Genomic DNA, 23,810 nt, shown 5'->3' on the forward strand with positions numbered 1-23,810 from the left:
CTCTGTAAAGCAATATGAGACAAGTATATATATATATATGGAGAAAAAGAGAAGTTTAAGCTTTGTTTGATGCGTTTGTGACAAGGACCAAGTATGAGAGTGGGGCCAAATAGTTGACCCATTTCTCTCCACAATATATAAATATATTTATTTATTTATTTTTCAATTTTTTTCAACTCAATAAATCACAACCTTTGTTATAGTCTCCAACCTTTCGATAAAACACTTTGTGATAACCTGTTTATTCGTGCATTATCAACCACATAGGAGACACAAATTTTATTAAACAAGCCTCGTGAGCTCATGACTGCGTAACAAAGGAAGGTTGGAATCAATGGTAGGCCTCTCCCTCAATATCATTCAATAATAAATGGTAGCAACAATATATTTTTCTTTCACTTTTCTTTTCTTCACACTTTCGTCTACTGCTTCTGTCCAAACTAAACAAGTTGATAACCTTTCTCTTTTAAGTAAAACATTCACCAAACAGTCAACAGTGAAGAAATTATAGTCTTGTTTGTTTGTTTGTTTGTTGTGTCAAATGGACGGATTGAGCTTAAATTTAAAAGGTTAAAATGAATTGAATTAAAAATTATGTTGGATCATAACGTATTCAAGTTTATTTTGGACTAAACTGGACTAAAAATTGAATTGAATCATGACTCACTCATTTCGACCTGCTTAATCTAAACAATATTGACATACAGTAAAACCTCTATAAATTAATATAGGTGGGACCATGAAATTTTATTATTTTATAGAGATATTATTTAATCGATAAATTAATATTTATTAATTTAAAGAACGATTTGAGATTTAATGAAGGTTAATTTTGATTATATCAAAATAATTGCATCTTACTAATTTATGTATCATATTTATTGATTTCACATAAAAAAAATATTATACATAAAGTACAACGAATACATCAAAATCATTATATCTTACTAATTTCAACCTTGTGATGTTGGGATAATAAGAGCTTTCAAGATGTATTATCGTAACAGACTCTATCGTAGGATATTAGAAGGCTATGAAGTGGGACAAACTGATTGGCAAAGATTAATGTTTTGGTTGCTATCAGTTTGTAATCCCTGCTTGGACAACAAATGTTCAGCAAGAGACAATAGCAAATTGTTTTCGACATTATAAAATTCGTTTGGGGGATGCAATCTCAGAGAATTTGAATGAACCCACTTGTGAAAACGTCATTCATGAACTCGAGGTCATGATTAATGATCTTGGTTATCACAATAAAATGGTTGTAACCTGTTGGATTATTCGGGTGAAAATGATACATGTTCAGAGGTCCAGAGCTTAGAAAAAAATGTGGATACCATCGGAAAAAACAATGTTGATGATGAAGTTGAATATGATACTATACCTTTGGAACTAGTTAAGCATAAGGAATCACTTATCACATTTAGAACTCCTCACAATTTTATGGTGCAGTTCAAAAAGACAACATCGGAGCTCTTGGATGCAATAAGAAAAGTTAGAGATAAGCTTCAACTAGATTTAAATTTTAAGAAAAAACATTACACAATAGAATCATATTTCACTAAATTATCAAAGATATATTTGTACTTTTAAAGAATTATTAATTTATGATAGAGAAAATACATAATTAACCCATTAAACTTAGGCTCTTTTTTGAAGAAGACACCTTAAGTTTGCAGATGTCCTATTACCCCACGAAACCATTTAAATCCACAATAAATACGTCATTTTAACCCATTTTCATGACAATTGTGATTTCACACTACAAAAGCGCGTGAAAGGGTAAAATTGCAGCCCCAAACCAATAAAAAACTGACACATGACATTGTTAAATCAAAGTGAAAAGAGTCCCACGTTTCTTTTTCCCAAACCACCATTAATGGCTGCTGAGAGCTTTTCTCAACAACAAAAATTGGTTTTTTACCACGCGAAGCGAATTTCTTTACTGTATACTCTATCATCTAGTTTTAGCAGTCCATCTTAAGGTCTTTTATAAGAAAAATCTACTTAACAACGACATAATACTTGATCAATTTAGCACCTAATTTACCTTTCAACAAAGAAATTTGAACCCATTTCCGTTCATATAGTTTCTCAAGATCAAAAGTATCAAAGAATCTATTCGTACAAATTCAAAAAAAATGTGAAATTCACTTATAGAACTCAAAGCTAGTCTTAATTTCGGAATACCCACAAAGCTAAAAAGGATTAAACTAATTTTTGGGGAAAAAATTGAAATCAAACACTAAATAAATAGCCAAAACACTAAAAAATAACACACAAAACTTACATAAATATATATTTACAAAGAAATTCAGAAAAAAAAATTCTTTTTAAGTGAAGTAAATCTAAAAGAATTGGGAAAAGGAATTGGAAAAGATGAACATGATTTTTTCTAAAAAGGTTTAAGGGTTAAAATGTGAGTGGGCCAGGATTTTACCCGACCCACTATTAAACAAGTAAGAAAATAAAAAAATATTATTTTATTTGGGGGTGAAACACATGCACGGATTATGAGATTGCAAATATTGTAAAAATAGTGTATTTAAAATTGTTGGAAATGGTTGGATGGGGTAATAGGACCCCACAAACTTTAGGTGTCTACTTCAAAAAAGGGTACAAGTTTGATGGGGTAATTATGTATTTTCTCTTTATGATATTAACGGGACCATATATTTATATAAGGGGTCTTCTGAAAATATATTATCTTATTATTTTATCGAAATTGGTGATTTTTTCCATTGGCCCAAGTCGAGACCGGAGGAAATTATTATTTTAGAGAGATTATTAATTTACCGAGTATTAATTTATAGAGGTTTTACTGTACTTATGTAATTTATAAAAAGAAAAGAGATCAAATTCGCTAAAAAAAAATCCAAAAAATAATAGACCTAAAACTCGAATTGAAATTCAAGACTTAAGACTCGGGCAAAGAGAGACGATCAGACCTAAAAATCGAGACACAAGACCCAACCCCGCCATGAAATTCGAAATCCAACACCAATCTTGATTTGAAACTCGAGATCCGAACATGACCTGGACCGAAACTTGATCCCGACCTAAGACCTGATACTGACCCGAGATCCATCCAGGCCCCGACCCGGGATATGAGACACGACCTTGACCTTAACCTGGAACCCGAGACCCAAAATCCAACCCCGATTTGAAACTTGAGATTTGATTTCAACCTTGACCTGGGACCCAAGACTCGATCCGAGATCTGATCCGGATATGATGAAAAATATTTGGGCAATATTTGTGATTTTATGAAGACAATCATTTTAAAATGGGTAATGTTTGAATGAGTTAAATTTACATAGTTCTAAATTATCTTAAGCTCAATTCATAAAAAATCTGGATAAGTTGGGCGAGTTCTTTGTTTTTGGACTCAATTTAACACCATAGTGAGTTGGAAATATTTTTTTCTTTTCTTTTTGTTAAACATCCACTATACAATTTCCAGTAGAAGAATTATAAGATAGAGAATCAGATCCACAAACAAGCTGAAAGTTCAGTTTACCTACTAATCTATCAAAATTTTCATATTTCTCATAAAACAAAAGTTTCCTCAAAAGGAAAAACAAAACATGTTATAACTTTTTTTGTTGTTGTACTTGATTTTATATCTTTGATTAAATAAAAGACACTTCAATTCTAATCCAACAATTTGACTAATGCCTCTTGTCCCAAACACTTTACAAGGACGGATTTCTTGTCTGAAAGGTTATCATGGCTTGCTTTATTTTTCCTTTATCCTCTCCTTTTTCTCTGTTTGGTGTATTATTTTCTTTCTTCTTTATTTATGTATTATCGACATATTTATATGACAAAACCATTTATAATTTTATAATTATAATTTTAAATAGAAAAAAATAACCATTACTAACCGAATTACATTGGCAAAATTGTAAATATATTTCCATAGTAGCTACCTTCAAATCAACTTTTACAAGCCGAATGTAGTAGGGAAAACAGAGACATAGGGTGTGTTTTGTATGAAGGAAAACATTTTTCAGAAAATATTTTCCAATTTTTTTAATGTTTGATTGGGTAAAATATTTTGGAAAGTGTTTTCTAAATCAACTCATTTTCCTCAAATTTAAGAAAAATAACTTCCCTTAAAAAATTAAGGAAAACATTTTCCAAAACTTTCCTCCAACTTCAAATTACAATTTTTTTGATGAAAAAATCAATTTTTTCTGTTTAAATAATAAATTTAAAGCTTATTTAAAAAAAATATTTTTCAACTTCAATTTTTTTATCTTTTTACCCCCCCTCACCCCGACCCCCCTCCCGCCATCCCCCTACCACCCCCCACCCACCCAAAAAAAAATTAAGTTTATTTTTTCAATATCAATTCAAAAATTATTTTCTACTCTCTAGTAAAAATAAAAGATATTTTCTCAAAAATATTTTTTATTCATAAATCAAACACTAAAAAAAAAAATCGAAAAATATTTTCTACTGACCAACCAAACATGAGAAAATAAGTCAAAGATGTACTAGTTTTTCGGAAAAAACATTTTCTAGAAAAACACATTTTTCATGAAAAACATTTTTGTTCATACCAAACATACCCATAATGTCATTAAAACAACCACAAAATGAGGCTACAGATCCGACTGAAACAAACATGTCATTGAAACAATCACACAATAAGAACAATGAAACATAAGATCTAACAAATCATCCTGCCACACCCAAGTATAGTTGTGCAGCCACTTAATGAGGAGATAAGACCAGAAAAGAAATTCACATGAATAAGATACGAAGCTATAACTTCACATATACAACTCTTATCTATGATTAACATTGGTTCTTCTCATAATGCACTACTCATTGGTCCAAGACCATCACACCGTATCGCCACCAAAGTGGACTTCTCCAACTCTTAGTCACACTCAAACTCTCAACTGAGTGTCTAAAGCGGGCTTCAAGGTAAGAACCATTATGTGCCTTCAAATACAAAGCCCATGTAAGGCTAGTCACAACAGGCAACATACACTCCTAGTCTAACATCCTTCTGTGACAGAAAACAGCACAACCAAACCAATGCAGTAAGAGTAAAGAAGCTAAAGGCACCAATGAGGACAAACACAAGAAACAATAAGAAATTCCAATAATAGATCAATGAAAATGGACATCAGCTACCAACATGATTTTATCTTCAATTTTTACTTAGAACACAACAAACCATGGCATAACAGAGCAAAAGAAGTTCAACTGAAAAGCCAGAAGGTCCGAGAAACAACAGTCACACACTTACTAATATAAGTTATTCATAGCATCTACTAAAGTATATTGCAGATATATCATCAGCAGATATGGACGCTTAGCAGACTCAAATTCACTAGACTGCCCAAGCATTCTCCCTCTTGACTTCTTCCTCTTCCTCAGGAGTGAAGTCGTTCTTGATGTTAAGTATTTTACGAATTTCTTCAGGGGTCTTCCCTTTGATCATGTCAGCAACTGTCTGACATGTCAGGTCAATCAGGCTCTTTATGTTTAAATGGTTGGCAGCCTGTAAAGAGACAAGGCAAAAGATTTAATGCAACAACAATAGATACTTAACCTCTATACAAGCTCTCAACAACAACATACCAAGTGAAATCTCACAAAGTGGTGTCTGGGGGAGGGTAGAGTGTACGCAGTCCTTACCAATACCTCGGAGAGGTAGAGAGGCTGGTTCCGAAAGACCCTCTGCTCAAGCAACTCCAAGCAGTAATAGAACAAAAAAACAAGTGGAGAAACATGGCAACGAATAACAAAGCAGTAACAATTAACCGTAACAACACCCGCAGGGTGAAATCACCTAAACACAGTAAACCTCAAAAACAAGCTCTCAACAGAAAAAGGGAGGGTCCATTGTAAATCATTAAATGCTAATAGCAATAACTAAAAAGAAATGGAAACCAACAAGTAAGCCCAGTAACAGCAGTATGCAAAATTTAACAGTTAAAAAACACATTCAACAATTGTAAGCCACTCTATGATTCAAAATGCCCAGGCAAGAACTCAGGAGGTGGAACAAAGAGGCATATCAGACATGTAAACAAAATATGCTGCAAACATGTCCATATAGCATTTACTTCTTAAAAAAATAGGAAATAAACTAAAGTATGATTACATGTTCTAAATGTAAAATATATGCTTCACTCTAATTTTACAATTACAAGCATGTTTTAGTTTTATTTTCAATTTTAGTGTTACAGAAAATCTTCTTAGTTCTTACCCAATGTTTTAGAATGAGCCACTATAGTACTGTACTGTTGTACTAAGCAATATAAAGTTCACTTGACCATGACAAAGGGAAATGTTTTTTGCCAAATATAACAGACTAATAGAACTATAGAAGTAGCAGTCAAACACCATTTCATTACTTCAAACAACTACAACCAACTGCGATATATTGTATACTACAACAAAACGACTACACATAGAAATGTCCTTGGAGCCAAACAAAGAGGAATGGATATAGAACAAATGTTCTAGTTTGGGACTGAGACATAATTGATTGATTAATTTATTCATGACCACCCTAATAAACTCAATGTATATTACCAATGAAGCTTAAACATGAGTAAACTAGAGCAGAAACTCAGTGTATGGAAGAGTCAGCAAACAAAAGCCAAGTAGATACGCAATGGTAGTCGAAAGTAAAAGTTGAATTGACAAACTACCATAGATCCACAAAATAAACAAAAACTACCAAAGAATTACCAAATTGATCACAAAAAACTAATAATCTTCTGGTTAATTTTATATGGAGGGGTGCTTGACTGGGAATGGAGTTCAATATAGAAAAAGAAAGTTCTAACACATAGAAAAGTACTTTTTAGTTAGAACATGTGATCTAAACATGTCATGACATTATCATCGCCTATAAGAGCATGTGACTAATGGTAAATGGAAAATTAAAGAACTTCCAAATATAGAAACGTTCATTCTTTATGGTTTAGAAATTGTTCTTTTCTTTTTCTGAAATGGCTTATTTGCTACTGCTTTGATATGTTTTTATTTGAGCCGAGGGTCTTCCGGAAACAACCTCTCTAACTTCACAAGGTAGGGGTTAAGGCCCCAGACCCCACTTGTGGAATTACACATGGTATACTGTACATACTAACAAGTAAAATCGTGGGTTTAATAATTTACACAGTTCTACCAACAAGAAGTCATCTTTTTGGAATAGAATAATAAACAAAGACTATTGAGATCAATAATATACACAACTACCAACAAGGAACAAACATAAATGAAGGAAAACAATCAAGCCCTAAAAGCACTTCATCCGTTCTCAGTTATATGAAACTTTTTTTTATGACCGTGGTGTCTGGGCTAGCTTTTATGCACCTTGACTAATTTCATGGGATACTTGTCATCTCCCACCAGCAACAGGTACCGCATAACTTTGTCACTGAGACTAGGACGGATGGAAAAAATCACCTAGTACTTTGTCTCCACTGAAAATTGAAGCTAAGACTTCATGGTTCTTAACCATTTCATTGACCACTAGGCCACATCCTATAAGAGCATGTCACTAAGGGTAAATGGAAAAGTTAAAGAACTTCCAAATATAAAATGTTCATTCTTTTTGGTTTTGATACTGCTCTTTTCTTTTTCTAAAATAACTTATTTGTTCCTGCTTTAATATGTTTTACTAGAGCCAAGGGTCTTTGGGAAACTACCCCTCTACCTTCACAAGGTAGGAGGTAAGGTCCCAGACCCCACTTGTGCAATTACACATAGTATGTTGTACATATTGACAAGTAAAATCATAGTTTTAATAATTTACACAATTCTACGAATAAGAAGTCATCTTTTCAAAATAGACTAATAAACAAAGATTGCTGAAATTAATAATATACACAACTACCAACAAGGAACAAACATAAATGAAGGAAAACAATCAAGCCAAAAAAATACTTTATCATTTCTCAATTATATGACTTTTTTTTATGACTGTGGTATTTGGGCTGACTTTTACACACCTCGACTAATTCCACGAAATACCTGCCATCTCCCACCAACGACAGGTACCAAGTAACTCTATCACCAAATGGTTCTCAACATTCATCAACCATTAGGCCACACCCTATAAGAGCATGTCACTAAGGGTAAATGGAAAATTCAAAGAACTTCCAAGTATAAAAATGCTCATTCTTTTTGGTTTTGATACTACTCTTTTCTTTTTCTAAAATGGGTTATTTGCTCATTCTTTAATATGTTTTACTAGGGCTGAGGGTCATTGGGAAACAACCCCTCTACCTTCACAAGGTAGGAGGTAAGGTCCCAGACCTCACTTGTGATATTACACATGGTATGTTGTACATATTAACAAGTAAAATCGTGGATTTAATAATTTACAAAGTTCTACCAACAAGAAGGCATCTTTATAGAATAGACTAATAAACAAAAGACTGTTGAGATTAATAATATACACAACTATCAACAAGGAACAAGCAGAAATGAAAAACAATCAAGCCAAAAAAGCACTTCATCAGTTCTGAATGTGGTGTTTGGGCCAACTTTCACGTACTTCGACTAATTCCACGGGATACCTGCCACCTCCCACTAGCAACAAGTACTAAGTGACTCTGTCACGAGGTTAAGACAGAGGAGGAAGAATCACCTAGTGTTTTTTGTCACCTGTGGGCATCATAACCTAATATCTCATGGTTCTCAACCACTTCATTAACCACCAAGCCACACCTTAGTTGCTATATGACACTTCTATAGGAGTCACATAGTTTATTCGACCATAAGTTATTGACTTTTGTCTCTTTCTAGTTGTTTAGATAAATTAATTAAGGAATAAACAATCACGCACACCAAAAATTGAACAATCCCACCGACGTAATAAAAAACCTATAGGAATCAATTAAGCATCGAAAGTCTTTAGATCCTCTTTAGCAGTCTTATCTTCAGCTTTAGGAACCTCCACATGGCGCTTGCAGTATTCGATGACTTTGGTTAAGATCTTGCTAGTAACGTTGGGTATAGGGATGGTGGTGTTAGTGCAGTCATCCTCTATCATATGTTTAATGATCATCTTTGAAGGAGAATTATGAACTGATCGACAAACCCTATTTGTAGGTTAGAGAGAAGAAAAAGAGGCAAGAGTGAGAAAACCTTGTAGGATTTGGTACTTATATTACTTTTATTTATTTATATTTATATTCATTTTTTATATTATCCCTTATTTAGAAATGACAGCTTCTTGGACGAACATGGCATTACAAAATTGGACCAAAAGCTATTTAGATTATACTGTGATGCATTTAACATTTTGCTATTTGTGGCCCTATTTGATTGGCTATTAAATTTCATTCATTTTTTGGGAGACATCTTTATTCTGAAATATCACACGTGTCTTTATTTGCTTATTCATTATACTTACTACAAAATATAGACCTTGGCTTTCTCTTTCCACTTCCCACAGGTTCAAATATCTCTTCATCTACTCAAAGCTCTCTTCATCTTCCATTTTCTGAAAGTGTTGTTGTAGTTTAAGGTATTTCTTCTCCCTTTGTTCTTCTTCTCTCTTCAATTTTCTTTGTGCTCAAATGATAAAATGAGACTGGCAGTTTTTATTATGTATTTTGATTCTCTTTTTTTGTTTCTTAGAATATGTACACTTAGCTATTTAAACCCCAATGGCTAAAAGGAATAATCAAGCTAAGGTTCTCTAGATTTTCTTCTCATTTGTCTTACTTTCGAACATGATATCAGAATCAACGTAAAACTTAATCTTCTGTGTAACTACCAGCGGAGAAGAAACTCTTATCCACTGTGCATCATTCCAATGACTGTGCAATAATTAGTTAGAATCAGCAGGCATTGAGCCTCAACCAATACCACCACTGTGTTTGGAACTCTTCGTCAATCCAACCAAAGAAAACCCAATCAGACTCTTTACGTGTTGTCACACGCCGGAGAGAATTCTCATTTGCTGGTGAGATTTACCCATGTGCTGGTTCGTGCGAGGGAGTCCAGCGACTCTTTGGCGACATTCATTCTTCTGTGGAACTCGCCACCTCAATTCAACATCACCCATCCAAGTTCCACTGCTTTCTGACAACTTTCCAACTAGGTAGTCCACTTCTCCGGCGAGTGCTGATACATGATTTACATAGGGGAGATAAATGATAGAATTCGTTAGGGATAACATGTCAACATTCAGTTGATTATGTTAGTTAGGAGTTTTTGAATACACGAAGGGCGGGACAGTTTGTTAGTGGCAGTTGGCCTCATCCAAGTTAGATCTGATCCAAGTACAACTATACAGTGAAGTAATCCTCTATTGATTGATCATGAATTCATTTACATTTGTCTCAATTACATTCTTCTTCTTCTACAATTCTCATCCCCCATTTGTCTCAATTACATTTCACTCGAATTGCTCTGTAGAGTTCCTGTTTTAACTTAGAATTCTCTAGCTTACAGTTGAGTTCCTGGAATTCTGTTAACGGTGGTATAAGAGCTATTGAATCCTTGGCATCAATGGCGAAGGGAACTAAGGCAATTGGAGAACCAACAAGTTGAGCCCCTACTTTAGAGGTAGGAGAATTGTGAGATGATGCAACAATTGGAGTTTTAGCCAGAAAAGTTTCATCTCTGAAAAAATTGGATCAAACAGTACTTGAATTGAAGAATCAATTAGCAACTTCTGGGGAGACTCAAAGGAATAAAACCCCATAGGAATAGGAATAAGGTCCTTTCCGAAATGGCCAATAAGAAGAAAGAGTACAAAGGGAGAGAGAGAGAAATGAGTCCTAACAGTTACAATTCTCACCACTCGAATTGCTCTATGGTTAAGATTCAAGAATGGAGTTCTTGCGATTTAATGGAGAAGATCTGACGTCATAGTTGTTCAAGATTGAAGAATAGTCATCTCATTGAGACTCTCATTCCCTATTCATACAATCGCATATTTGTTGTGTTTTTTCGGGATGCAATTTTCATATCCTATTATCTTATTAATCGTATGCCATCCTTAGCTATCTAGAATATTATATTTTCTTTCCCTTCCATCTTGTTTCTTCAAGAGCATGTGGTTTGCTCACAACCTTACTCCAGAAATAATAAATTAGTTCCTTCTGCCCTTAAATGTGCATTTCTAGGTTACTAGAGGACACAAGAGGGATATCAATGGTATTCACCGGATCTTCAACGGTGCCTTATGTTTGTTGATGTTACTTTCTTTGAAACCCAGCCATACTTCACCAATCTAGGTGATTACTTAGACAATTTTGAGGTTGTTACAAATTCCATCTTTTGGAGATTCAATAATTATCTTCCCTTCATCATCACCTACAACTCTATTTCCCTTACCTATAGCTCCAGTTCAATCACCTACAACTCTAGTTCAACATTTCAACCTTCTACAACTCCATCATTCTTGATTTATTGTCGCCTTCAATGTCCAACATCACGTACAAATGATTCAAGTCTTAAACTGAATCCTTAGCCTACTAGGGACTTGTCTTTCCTTAGTCCACCAATTGCATTACGAACATGTATTTAGTCCACTCGTAATCCCTATCCCCATTATACTTGTTTGAGCTATCAAAGTTTATTATCATTTTATTATGCCTTTATGTAATCACTGTCTTCTATTTCTATCCTTGAGTCCACAAGTGAAGCGCTATGTCATCCTTAATGGCGACAAGCTATGGTCGAACAGATCAAACTTTGTTGTTCAGCATCTTGAACAAGCCATCCCTTAGGAGGTATTATTAAAAGATCTCAATTCCTAATGAAATGGATGTAGCAGTAGTTTGTTGGAGCCCAGAGTTTTTACTTGATCCACGCTATGTGATGTATTTTTTTACATGTTAGTGGCACTTGGAAGCTTGTTCCTTTACCTCCAGGTAAATCACTTGTTGGTTGTCGATAGTTGTATCCAGTCAAAGTTGATTCAGATGGTCAAATTGGCCGACTTAAAGCCCACATTGTTATCAAAGGTTATCTCATTCAAATTTCACACTGAGCTTTTGATATATGCGTCCCAGTACTATACTCAAATATTTGGACTTGATTATAGTGATACTTTCTCCCCATGGATAAAATAGCATTTTTTGCCTTCATATATCCATGATTGTTGTTAGTCACAGTGTTTAGGGAACCATTAAGCGGAAAAAAGCAATAAGGCCCCGCTTCACGCTTTAAGCGATCTAGCGCTCGCTTTAAAAGATGAAGCGCTCACATACTCATTCTAGTGTGTGAAGCGTAAAAGGCTCGCATCGCTTCACTTCATCGCTTTAAGTGATGAAGCGCTCGTTTTCCTGAACACTGGTTAGTCATTAGCCTCTATATTAGCTAGACATTAAGAAAGCTTTTATCCATCGTGATATTGCTTGGCGGAGTCTGAGGTCTTGTATGCCAGTTGTGTCAATCCAATATGATTTGAAATAGACCCTTGAGCACAGTTTGATAAGTTCAGCATGGTCATTCAAGAGGTCGGTATGACTACGTATGAAATTCAAAAATCATTCATATTTGGCACTTGAGGAGGTCAATCTTAAGTGTTGGAAGCTACTGCTAAGAGACTCCCCCTCATCTAGAAAGGATAGGCAATTGAGAGAGAGTGAAGACGATCATTTTGTATTGTATAGACATACTTCTTATAATTTGAAGGGGAGCCTTGGAGTAATTGATAAAGTTGTTACCATGATATTAAGTGGTCACAGGTTCAAAACTTGGAATCAACCTCGGGCAGAAATGCAATGTAAGACTGTGTAAAATAGTCCTTTATGGTTGGGCCCTACCCCAGACCCTGCACATAGCGGGAGACTTAGTGCACCGGGGTGCCCATTTTATACTTCTTATTATTTTTTCTTTTAAATTGAATCAACATCTCTTCCAACATTTCCAGATGAAGGACCTAGGCAAATTGAGGTATTCTCTAAGCATTGAGGTCACACCTGCAAATTAAGAATTGTCATCTCATAGTGTAAGTTTGCCCTAGATATTCTTAAGGAGATAAGTATGACAAGTTGTAGACCCATTGATACTCATATTGACTTGTAATAGACAAATATGATAAGTTGTTACCTTACAATGCCTTCATGATCAAAAGCAGCATGACACCAAGAGGGCATACTCTCAGAAACTGTCACTGTTGGATCTATTTCATTCTTGTGAAAGATTAATATTGGTCCTAAAGGGGCAAACTGTGAGGTCTGGACATAAGCATGTCAGCGGTGCAGTTTAGTATAAAGTTACCTTCATATTTCTATATACAGGTTTTGCATAGAGTGATCTATTCCAAGAATATAACGATCAATCATTCCAGCAGAAATATATGCAGGTCTAATATCTCCTCTAACAGAAATTTTACCTGCAAGTAGCAATAAAATTTACCATCTTATATTACAAATATAAGATAACTGATAGAAAAAGTTCTCCAACTTGATCAATTAGGAATAGAACTGATCATACACAAAGTGGTAACAAGGGACCAGTCATTTTTAAGGTTCTATTGGATTAAAGTAAAAATAAGCTTCTATAGGATAAGAATTGATCACAAAAGTTCTTGACTTTGACCCTTCGGGGTGGCCCAGTGGTTTGGGCTTGGGACTTCTATGTTGGAGGTCTCAAGTTCGAAACCCCTTGCTAGCGAAAGCAAGGGGTTTGCCTTCTGGGTCGAGCTCGTCGCACCGGGCTTTCCTAGTGCGAGTTACCTCTCCTATGTGGTTTGTGAGCTATTGCATAGGAGCGGGGGTTTTACCCTGTGCGCACCCAAAGGGTAGCGGCTGCGGGTTTCCCTTGTCATAAAAAAAAAAAAAGTTCTTGACTTTGAGTAAGCGTTTTACATGCTAAATCCATGGTAGAAAAAGTAGTACTGATATCACTCAAAGCAGTAATGACTCATCACATTCATCTTTAAGCTTCTGTAGAGTTCTTAATGTGTTACTTGGAGCCACTCACATAGTCACATTGTTTTACTTTTTAGAATGTAGTTCAGGGTAAGGGGAATAGAAAGCAAACAGTTGCTAACCTCATAAATGGTGCTTCCAGTTGACTGCAACACACTGAATTGCCAGTCAGGGACATACATGCCATATAACAACCCACAATGTATAGCAGACAATAAGAACATGATACACCTACAAATGAAGTAAAATGTTGTTAGGTAAAACTAGAGACAAAGGTAACCATAGAGGACAAGAAGCAATACTATATAAAAAGAAGATTGATAATAAGACTGTCAATATCATTGCAGTTGGACTCACTAGTTTTCCAATAAAAACACACAAATTTCTCTTGTTTTGCCTCTTTAACCACCTGTTTATATCCAATGAGGCCTAGTCCAAGTAGTTAGGTTGAGACCTTGTACCAACATGTCATGGATTTGACCTCCACCAGCGACAAGCTAGATTTTTATCTAATTTAAAGGGTATTAATGCCTACTTGTGAGAAGTTCGTTTTTTTCATAATTGTTAAATGAAGTTCACAATATGCTTAACAAGACACACTTATGGTTCCACTAAGGAAAAAAATCTAGCACGCGAGTAATTCCTTCATGATGCAGAAACAGAAGATATATATAGTACTCTTAACAATTGCACTATCAAAACAAAAAATATACCTGAAAATCAGGGATGTAGTTGTCTTACCATTGTTAAATATAATTTCTTTTTTTTGAGAAGCTAACAACTTGTATTCTATTCCAAAATAAAAACCAAAACCTGCCACAACAAATTACAAGTTCCTAATTACAATTGTGGAGAGTAGCAGGAAGATCTTTAATCCTATAGCAAAATTTACACGGAACCTAAAACTGATTCTAGATCTACCATGTACTCCTGTTTACACCAACAAAGAAACAAAACCAAGCAGTTCATCTTAATCTTCTGGATGGAATTACTCTTGTTTTGGAAGCATCTGAGATTTCTTTCTTTCCACACAGACCACTAGATGCAAGCCGAAATGATTTTCCTTCTTTCTTTATGCCCAGTAATGCTTGCATAACTGCTCCATAACTTCAGAGTCTGTGTAACTTTCCTACGCATAACCCATTTCATGCCCTTCTGATTGATAAAAACACTTCACAAAATATTGGTTATTCTATAGTGAAGGAATAAATGGTTGACAGTCTCTACTTCTTCTTCATTACTTAGAAGGCACCTAGGACTCCGTTGAATATTTCTTTTCATAAGATTTTCCCGGGTCAAAACTGCCTGCTTAGCAAGGAGCCAAGTAAAACAAGACACTTTGTAGGGGATTTTAGTAACAGTCAGAGGATTTTAGTTTTCCATATCAACTTTCTTGGCCACCCATTCCTCTGACTGTTACAAGGATTAAATTTTTTGTACTACGCTCTTCTAACACTAAAATTGTCCCGATTGTGATCCTGCCATCCCAAACTATCTTGTGCATCAATAGTTCCTTTGAACTGCCCCTAGACCTTGTAAAACTCCACCAACCTTTGGATCTCCCAATCATTTAGAGGTCTTCTAATTCCACCCTAGGTTTGACCACCTCTCCACTACAGTCTACAGTGGCCCTTTGCTCTTGGTTTAGGGTGAAAGTATCCGGAAACAAGGTTTTTAAAGATCCTTGTTCTAGCCATCTATCTTCCCAAAAAGAAGTTTTCTTACCATTACCCAATTTAATATTGCAGTTTCCTCTGAGCTTTGGCCAATGGTTTTTGATGGCTCTCCAATGGCATGATTCGTAAGTGCTAGTGACCATTTTAGTTATCCAGAGATCCTCCATTTCATATTTGGCCTGTATTACATCTTTCTGCAGAGCTTGCTCACTGGAAGCAAATCTCCATAGCCACTTCATCATAAGTCATTGGTTTTGAATTTTTAAATTCCTTATCCCCATCCTCTATGCCTGTTTACTCTCAATCAGAGTATCCCCTTTTACCAAGTGGAATTTCTTGGTTTCACTATTTCCTTCCCACATGAAGTTCCTCCTCAAAGCATCAAGTCTGTCAATAACACCATCAGGAATAGGGAAAAGTGACATCATATAGATAGGCATAGAGTCCAAAACACTTTTGATGAGTGTTAATCTTTCCTCCTAAAGAAAGGTACTGACTCTTCCAATTCGCCAACCTTTTTTCATATTTTTCAATCACCCCATTCCAAATGCCTATAGATTTGCTTTTGGCTCCCAAGGGCATCCTTAAGTATGTAGTTGGTAGGTCCCTGTCCTTCCGCCCAAAATCCTAGGGATACAAGAAACTCTTGTTCCAATTAATGTGAAGCCTTGAGATAGCTTCAAAAAGAACAAAGATTACCTTATTAAAATCTTGAGTTGGTTCTTGTTAGCATCACAGAAGACGAGTGTCATCTACATATTGTAAGTAAGTAATCTCCAGATCATCCCCCACTCTACTGGATACCCTAAAACCTCCCAACCACAACTCTTCTTGAGCTATTTTCAACATATCGTTTAACCCTCCATAACGATAATAAATAGAAAGGGAGTTAATGGATCTCCTTGTCATAAACCTCTATGTGAAGAGTAAAAACCTGTAGGAGAGCCATTTATTAGAACTGAGAATTTCACAGTTGATGCAAAACTTCATCCATCTTAACCATCTACCTCCAAAACCCCTTTTACAAAGAGTCTCCAACAGGAACTTCCAATTGAGGTGGTCAAAAGCTTTTTGAATGTCTAGCTTACATAGGATGCCTGGGGCATTGCTTCTAGTTCTAGCATCAACACACTCATTTTCCATAAGAATGGCACTTGACATGAAAGCCATATCTCGCATAAAGGTGCTACAATATATCCAACAACAATTCTCTGCATAAACGAAAAGAAATGTATACTCTTCTGAACAAGTAATAGAAATGAATAGGTTACATGTATAAGTTCTTCATCTGCACCTATCTTTTGACCAAGTGACTAGTAATCCTTCTAACAAGAAAATGAAAACTTCTTAAAATAATCAGGAAACCAGATTAAGATGCTACTCTTGAAGAATCAACATCTATCACAATAATAGCTAAATAGGAAGTTAATCCAAAGTACTTCACTGAAACTAAAAAGAACAACAAGAGAAATACCTTACAGGCTAAGGCTCGAACAAGGGGCACACATGAAAGAAGTCTTTAGAAGTCTAACTAAGAAAGACTTATGAGCCACTTAGGAAGGATAAAAAACATAGCTACAAAGCAAAAAAGTCATTGGAGGCAATGCGACGACACTCATCTCAACTAGCAGTACTACTGAAACTGAAACTACACTTATCTTGTAGCTAATCGAGTCATCTCATACCATGGTAGCAAAAAAGCTAAAAAACATAATATCAGAGTTACCTGCAAAATTCCCATCCATTGTATTCTCTTAATATCTACACCATAGGTTAGACCAGTTATTCCATGCAAGTAACTCCTTGAAAAAAACAAATGTGGAACTGGAATCACAATTGTCCAACAACATCAAGTTTAGATATCTTATACAAGAAAATGATATACTATGAACAGAATCAGAAGACAACAGTAGTGTTGGAATCTCGTAAATACTCTAGGATCTTATAATATAGTATAACTTGATTTACTCCTGAAATTATGCATTTTGATTCTCTTTTTTGTTTCTTAGAATATAAACACTTAGATATTTCAACCCCAATGGCTTGAAGTAATAATTAAGCTGATGTTCTCTCAATTCTCTTTTCATTTGTCTTACTTTCGAACATGATATCAGAGCCAGTGTAAAACTTAATCTTCTGTGCAACTACCAGCGGAGAAGAAACTCCTGTCACTATGAATCATTCCAGTGACTCTACAACAATTAGTCAAAATTTGAAGGCATTGAGCCTCAACCAATACCACCACAGTGTTTGGAACCCTTCAGCAAATCAACCCCAGAAAACCCATTATCATCAGACTATTCACGTGTTGTCACACGCCGGGAAGAAGTTTGATTTTCTGGTGAGATTAACCCATGTGTCGATGCGTGCGAGGCATTCAAGCTACTTGCTGGTGACATTCATTCTTCTATGTAACTCGCCTCCTCAACTCGACATCACTCATCCAAGTTCACGGCTTTCTGACAACTTTCCAACTAGGCAGTCCACTTTTCTGGCAAGTACTGATACATGATTTACATAGGGGAGATAAGGGATAGAATTCCTTAGGGATGACATGCAATCATTTCAGTTGGTTATGTTAGTTAGGAGTTTTTGAATACACTAAGGGTGGGAAAGTTTGTTAGTGGCAGTTGGCCTCAGCCAAGTTAGATCTGATCCAAGTACAACTATCTGGAGAAGTAATCCTCTTTTGATTGATCATGAATACATTTATATTTTTCTCAATTGCAATCCTCTACTTCTATATTTCTCTTCCCTCATTTGGCTCAATTACATTTCACTTGAATTCCTTTGGAGGTTTTCTATTTTAGCTTAGAATTCTCGAGCTTCAAGTTGAGCTCCTGCAATTCTGTTAACAATGGTATTAGAGCTATTGAATCCTTGGCATCAATAGCGAAGGGAAATACTAACGCAAATGGAGAACCAACCAGTGGAACCCCTACTTCAACGATTGGGGAATTGCATGAGATGATGGAGAATATGATAGCAGAAATTGGAGATTTAGTAGGTAAAGTTTCATCTCTGAAAAAATTGGATCAAACAGTACTTGAATTGATGAATCAATTAGCAGCTTCTAGGGAGACTCGAAGGAATAAAACCCCATTGGAACAAGAGTTAGGTCCTTCCCGAAATGGCCATTAAGAAGGAAAAATACAAAGGGAGAGAGAAAGGAGTCCTAACAGTTACAATTCTCACCATTCAAATTTCACCCAATGGTCAAGAATGGAGTGCTGTCAATTTAATGGAAAAGATCTGAGGTCATGGTTGTTCAAGATCGAAGAATAGGCACCTCATTGAGACGTTTGTTCCCTATTCATACAATATCATAATTTGTAGCATTTTTCAGGGATGCAGTTCTCATATTCTATTATCTTATTAATCGTATGCCATCCTCGACTATCCAGAATATTATGTCTTCTTTCTCTACCACCTCGTTTCTCTGATAGCACATGGTTTGTTCATAACCTTACCCCAAAAATAATAAGTTAGTTCCTTGTGCCCTTAAATGTGAATTTCTAGGTTGCTAGAGGGCACAAAAGGGATATCGATGCTAATTGCCTAATCTTTGGCAGATCACCAATGCCTTATGTTTGTTAATGTTAATTTCATTGAAACCCATTCACAAATCCAAGTGATCGCTTAGACATTTCTGAGGTTGTTAGTAGTTCTATCTTTTGGAGATTCAATCACTATCTTCCCTTTCATCATCACCTACAACTCCAATTCCCTTACCTATAGCTCCAGTTCTATCACCTAAAACTCCAGTTCAACTTTCAACCTTCTACAACTCCATCACTCTTGATTTATCATCACGTGCAATGTCCAACATCACATACAAATGATTCACATCTTATGATGAATCCTTTGCCTACTAGGACTTGTCTTTCCCTAGTCCACTGATTGCATTCCAGAAGGCTATCCAATCCACACTCGTAATCCCAATCCATATTATACTTGTTTGAGCTATCATCGTTTATTATCTTCATTACGCCTTCGTGTGATATTTGTCCTCTATTTATATCCCTAAGTCCACAGGTGAATGGCTATGTCATCCCCAATGGCGATATGCTATGATTTAAGAGATGTATTCTTGACACGCTAGTGGTACTTGGAAGTTTATTCCTCTACCTCTAGATGAATCTATTGTTGGTTGTCGGTGGTTGTATGCAGTCAAATTGGTTGACTTTAAGACCCATAGACACTCTTATTGACTTGATTATAAAATTTTTACCACAAAGAGAAGCCCTTTAGTAATCCTGAAAGGTATAGGTAGCTAATCGGTAAGTTGGACTATCTCACAGATACTTGACCTAACATTGCTTTTCCTGCGAGTGTTGTAGATCAGTTTATGGAATCTCCATGTGATAGTAACTGGGATGCAGTTGTTCATATTGTTCAATGCATAAAATCATAGAAAAAAATTGCTTGATGAGGATAGAGGTCATGAGAAGATTGTTGGATACATAGATGCTGATTGGGCATGATCACCTTTTCATAGGCGATATTTAGATATTGTGTTTTGGTAGGAGGTAATGTGGTGGAATCTTAGTGCAGAAGGTGAATACCGCGCAATGGTTGTGGCAACTTGCAAACTAATTGGATTAAGCAGTTGGTCAAAGAACTGAAGTTTGGATAAATTAGTCAGATGGATTTTGTGTGCAATAACCAAGCTACTTTTCGTATTGCATCAAGTCTGATGTTTCATAAGAGAATGAAACATATTGAGATCAATTGTCACTTCAACAACGACAACAACAACAAGTGAAATCCCACAAGATGGGTAAGGGAAGGTAGAGTGTATGCAAACCTTATTTCTTCCTCCATGGGTTGTTTCCAAAAGACCCTCGGTTTTAGAGAAAAACAACTCTTGGGAGACATTATCACAAAATTCATGAGTCAAATGTTCAACTTATAGATATTTTCACCAAGTCCCTCGTATTAGCTACATTTGTAACAAGCTTGGTATATTGATTTATATGAACCAACTTGAGGGGGAGTATTGGAATCTCGTAGATATTCTATAGTATTTCTCGGATCTTGTAAATGTTGCACATCTTGATTTACTCCTATACTTGTGTAATTTGATTCTCTTTTCCTTTCTTAGAATATGTACACTTAGTTATTTAAACCCCAATTGCTCGAGGGAATAATCAGTTTCTCTCAATTCTCGTTTTGTTTGTCTTACTTCCTAATAAGAATAAAAGGTCATCAAGAGCAAAGCAAGAAAGCCAAAGCATAGAAAATCCAACAATTTGTGTCCTAGCTAAATACATATGTTAGAAGATGTATTGTATTATGTTACTTGGTATAGTCAAATCTTCAATTTTGACTATTTTCTGTTGATGCTTTTCCTCTCAGGAATTAAACTACAGTACCTTCACGCTCAACATTGTCTTCTCGTTGAACTTAACCTACCTGTAAATTTACATTTCTTGTTGCTTAAACATCTCTCTTTCTTCATGTTGTTAGCTGTCCATTATGAAAGGCCTTTATACTTACCTGGTTTATTTAACTAACTGTAGCTAGCCAAGCTCGAGAGCTTTTTTTACATGCAGCTCCTAGATTGTACAAAAGCTGATGGACCAAGGCTTAAAATGCCAGACAGAGGCGAGCTAGCTGGTCTTTTGAATGTGTAAGTTCTCAAGAAGAAAAACGTTCCATCATTGAACTTCGTTTCATTTGTAAGAACCGGAGAAATATCCTATCTAGTATACTACAAAATTAAAATAGACTCATTTGTTGCAATGTATGGGGTATAAAAGATCCATTTCAAAAGACATATATACAGGCTTATAGTTGCAGAATATTGTTAAGCGGTTGACATCAGTTGTGAGCCGTAACATTAATTTGAGAAATGCCAGCACACAAAATTACCTTGAAGGAAATGCCAAGGATAAAAAGTTTCAAGGTCCTAATCACAAATTTCAATGTTGCCCAGTTCTGTCTAAAACTATCTGCAGTTTTGAAAGAGGAAAAGGTTCAGAAAATGCTAAGAGTAACAACCACCTGGTGACAGGCATGATCTTACTAAGACGATTTAATTATAAATTGACATTACATAGTATAGATATCATGATGCAAGTCTGAGCATTATGCATCATAAGCCTATATATTTCATAATGATTATGTTTATGTCCGCGATTTCATCTGAAGATCAAAGTATAGATACCTTATTTACAATTGCCAGGGAAACTCCAACAACAAAGAGGAAGAAAGGCAAGAAATCTAGAGTAATGTAAAAAAAAGCTCTCAAACACAATAACCGATGAATGGTCTAACTCAGTAGGACCCCCCTCTCCTATGTCCTCCGGTGATCCTTCTGATCACCGAATTTCATTTCCCTTTTCTTTTCTTTCCCACTGTCCTTGCATGTGAGTTCAAATAGAAGATAGTATTTACTTTGTAGTTGGATTCAAGTCCTACGACATCACAAGAACACCTGGTACGGCGGGAGCCTGGTACGACTGGACAGAAATAAATAGAAATTGTATTACGGGAACAACTTTTAATGAGAAGTCAATGGAATGGATCGTGCAGATTTTACGGGAGGCATCATTGACAAGGGGGAATATGGTGAAGAGATGGAAGAAAAAAGATGATTTCTCAGAAGTTTTTTGCTCGAGGAACTACAATAAATATGGGCGCTACATCAGTTTAATAAATGTAAAAGGCAGGAGGAGGGAAGTTATCATCATTCCTGAATTAAATTTTAACTCAGGGTGGTTAAGCTTTACGGAAAAGGTTGGAAGATTCATTAATAGTCGTAGAAAGTTAATGAATGGGGGCAATCACAGGCTGGTGAGCAGAGACATGCCATATGCTACAGTGCTAAGGAGCATTACATGGGCTAATAAAGATTCAAAACTTGCTGAAAAAGAGAAGGCAACTCTAAAAGGGGATACAATCTTTATCAACGATGATCCAGAGGAGTACAGTGAAGTGCTAAAGAGAAGTTTGGTGGGTGCATTTGAACCTAGAGCCGAAGAAACAGTGACCCTGTCAGAAATCAGGGAATGGGCTAATCGACTGTGGAAACAAACACATAGCTTGAACATCTATGAAATGGGCAATGGACTCTTTCTATTTGAGTTTGCACTTAGGGTTACAACAGAGCAAGTGATTGAAGGAAATTGGGAATGGATGAATAATCCAGTTATCCTCCAATGGTGGAATCCAACAATAGGTACGAGATGCGGAAGGAGTAAAGAAAATTCAACTTGGGTAAAAATTGTAGGGTTGCCTTTGCATTTTTGGGATCAGAAAATTTTCAAGGTCATCAGAGATTTCTGTGGGGAGTGGGTAGAGACGGAAGAGGAAACCCAATTGAGAAATCATCTCAAATGTGCAAGAATCAGAATCAAAGGAGATAGGGCATACATACTCAAAGAAGTGACCATCGACGGGGGCGGAATATGTTACACGATGCAAATTTGGGCAGAATCACCGGTAAGAGTGTTTGCCGGACAAGACCTGAACTCCGAGGTCAGTACCCAGCGGTCACGAGGTGGAAAACCACTGGGTAAAGGTGAGGATCCTCTACAAAGTCAAAAAGTAATTGTTACAGTTGGTAGAGCACGTGTTGTGACAAAGACATGTGGGCAGTCCTCCAAATCAAACGAAATAGTGGGTCGGGGCGAGCCCAACTCAAAACAAAGCCCAATTCTAAGATTGGTGCCAGAACAAAATAAAAAGGGAGTCCTGGTCAATAAAAAGTTTGACTTGGCACGTGATAAGCAGGGGGAATCTCTAGAAGGGTTAAGTGGCATCAAGGAATTAGTGACGCAGTTCTTACAGGCTTACAACAAATGGGAAACCTCGAGTATGGTGGAAAACACCAACATCTTTGCTCATAAAAATAGAGAGTCGGTAAGCAAGACGAAAGAGGCTGTTGAACTTCTATGCAACAAAGCAAAGGGGATTGATCATTCTAAGGATTTTGGGGAGATTTCAGGGGTACAAGAACTAGTGGAAGGAGGCATGCAAATTCAACAGATTCATGATGCGGAGCCGGTTTCCATACAAAACCCTAGGTACCATACAGACTGCGAGATTGAAGCATCCAATTGGGTAAAGTCACATATTTTGGAGCTCAGTAAAACTTATGGAGTGGCATTTGAAGGTTTCAGGGAAGAAACACATGTATTACTAATGAAGCTCGATGAAAGAAAGAGTGTGATGGAAAATAAAAGGGTAAATAGTGCAGCGTCAACACCTCGTCACAGAGGAATTGGCAAGAATGAGTTGAAGAACCTACAGT

The 23,810-nt window shown here is 36.0% G+C and overlaps 1 protein-coding gene across 1 annotated transcript in view; it reads right to left on the reverse strand.

Moving 5' to 3' along the window:
- The window catches only part of LOC125840058 (uncharacterized), a 66,263-nt gene that overhangs the window by 10,289 nt on the left and 32,164 nt on the right, over window positions 1-23,810 (reverse strand). The gene's annotated exons all lie outside the window — the stretch shown is intronic.

Source organism: Solanum verrucosum, unplaced genomic scaffold (assembly GCF_900185275.1).
Source record: "Solanum verrucosum unplaced genomic scaffold, falcon-dt-bn FXZP01000177.1, whole genome shotgun sequence".
NCBI classification, from domain to species: Eukaryota; Viridiplantae; Streptophyta; class Magnoliopsida; order Solanales; family Solanaceae; genus Solanum; species Solanum verrucosum.